Here is a 2,108-nt window from a genome sequence, read left to right on the forward strand (position 1 = left end):
TGTTTGTTTCGGTGCTTTCAAATATCAACATAATTTGACAAAAATCGCTTAGTGCACCTTTAATATATAATTCTTAATATATTATATTTCTTAATATAATGTATAAATTTGTTATAAAAAACTTTACAAAAATACAAATATTTTATTATTGTATTTAATTTATTATTAAATTATTATTAATTGTATTATACACACACACACACACAATTAATGTAATAATATTTTTTTTAAACATATATATAACAAAAATACAGTCAAATTAATTATTGATAAAATATTTATTATTATTATTATTACTATTATTATAATATTTTAGTGCTTTACATTAAACATGTTATTACATTTTACATCCAAATCTGTGCAACCCATATGTATAGCAAACACAGATGCACTAAAAATTTTTGCTCATGAAAATGACGATCCTTTTAGTTACTTATTTATATATATATGTATGTATGTATGTATGTATGTATAAATGATATATTATATAATTTATATAATTTATTTATATAATTCTTAGCTACAGAATTATATAAATATATGTGGTGCAAAAATGTGCTCTAAGATCATCAGCATTTAATTTCCTGCAGCAGTGTTGAATATGTATGTTTTCTGTTGCTCTTGTAACAAAAATCAGTTCTGACTTCACACAATCCCAGACTGCATCTCTACAGGAGTGATTTCTCTTTACCTTCTCTGTAAAACTCTTTGAGCTTCTTGGAGATCCACTGCATGGCTTTAGCTGCGATCTTTGTGCCAAAGTTCCTGTCAAACGGGGAGGGAGCACCACCCTACAAAACATCACAACACGGCAGATGAACAACATTCTGATCATGTTCTCAACTGCATGTGTGTGTGTGTGTGTGTGTGTGTGTACCTGCTGCATGTGTCCCAGGACGTTCTTCCTGCAGTCAAAGACTCCTTTGCCCTCTTCATTGTACAGCTGGTAGATGAAGTCAGTGGTGTAGTTCTCACTGCAGTTCTCATTCCTGTAAATTACAGACACACACATACAATCACACCTCACTGCTTCTACACATATAGAGCTACATGATACACGAATCCAGTGTATTAATGCTGTATGTAAGAGAGCTAGATCATACCTGAGCACTAAACCTCTCTGGATGCTGGTCTTCATCTTCTCAGTTAAATGTTCAACGTTAGACTGAAAAATAGAGCACTCATAAAAACTCAGCATGATGCTGACGTTCTCTCTCTCTTTCCTTAAATAGTACACTCTGCTAAATATTCCTGCCTGCGTGTGGGACAGAGCATACAGAGGACGTGAAGAAGGGTACACTGTAATGCCTGTGTCTGGCAGAAGGGGGCAGACTTGACCTTTGACCCTCAACTATTAAGAATCATTGATTTGGCTTTGGCTACTTACTGTATGTTCATAATGAAATACTAGCTAGACACACATGTAGGATTTTTTCCCCCAGAAAAGAAAATAATAATAAATAAGTAAATAATTACATATACATACATACATACATACATAAAACTTTTTCAGCAAACACACTAAATTGATCAAAAGTGACAGTAAAGACTCTGTTATAACAGATTCATATTTCAAATAAATGCTGAAATTTTGAACTTGCTATTGATCATAGAATCCTGAAAAATATGCATCATGGTTTCCACAAAAATATGAAGCAGCACAACTTGTTTTCAACATTGGTAAAAAAAATAAGAAATGTTTCTTGAGCAGCAAATCAGCAAGAATGATTTCTGAAAAATCACGTGACACTGAAGACTGGAGTAATGATGCTGAAAATTCAGCTTTGCATCACAGAAATTACATTTTAAAATACTGTATATTCAAATAGACATGTTATTATAAATGTCAAGACAAGTCAAACGAGCGCGGAAATGGTATGCAATATGCATGCAATATATTATATATGAGTTACATTAAGAACAACATGTCTCGGAAATGTTTTTCAAAACTGTCCTGGAGCAGCCCAGCACTGTCTCCCTCATCTAACACACCCGATTCAACTCATCAGTTCATTAGTAGAGACTTTAAGACCTGAAGTGGGTCAGAAAAGGTAAAGAGATGCGTGTCAGATCCGCGTCACGTTCAGCAGTGGCAGCTCTTAAAGAAA

At 33.2% G+C, this 2,108-nt stretch overlaps 1 protein-coding gene across 4 annotated transcripts in view; it reads right to left on the reverse strand.

Annotated features, from left to right (window-relative positions):
• Positions 1-2,108, reverse strand: part of LOC107724812 (ATP-dependent 6-phosphofructokinase, platelet type-like) — a 23,329-nt gene that overhangs the window by 2,748 nt on the left and 18,473 nt on the right. The gene's annotated exons all lie outside the window — the stretch shown is intronic.

Source organism: Sinocyclocheilus rhinocerous, unplaced genomic scaffold, assembly GCF_001515625.1.
Source record: "Sinocyclocheilus rhinocerous isolate Xijiao unplaced genomic scaffold, SAMN03320098_v1.1 scaffold2500, whole genome shotgun sequence".
Taxonomy (NCBI): Eukaryota; Metazoa; Chordata; class Actinopteri; order Cypriniformes; family Cyprinidae; genus Sinocyclocheilus; species Sinocyclocheilus rhinocerous.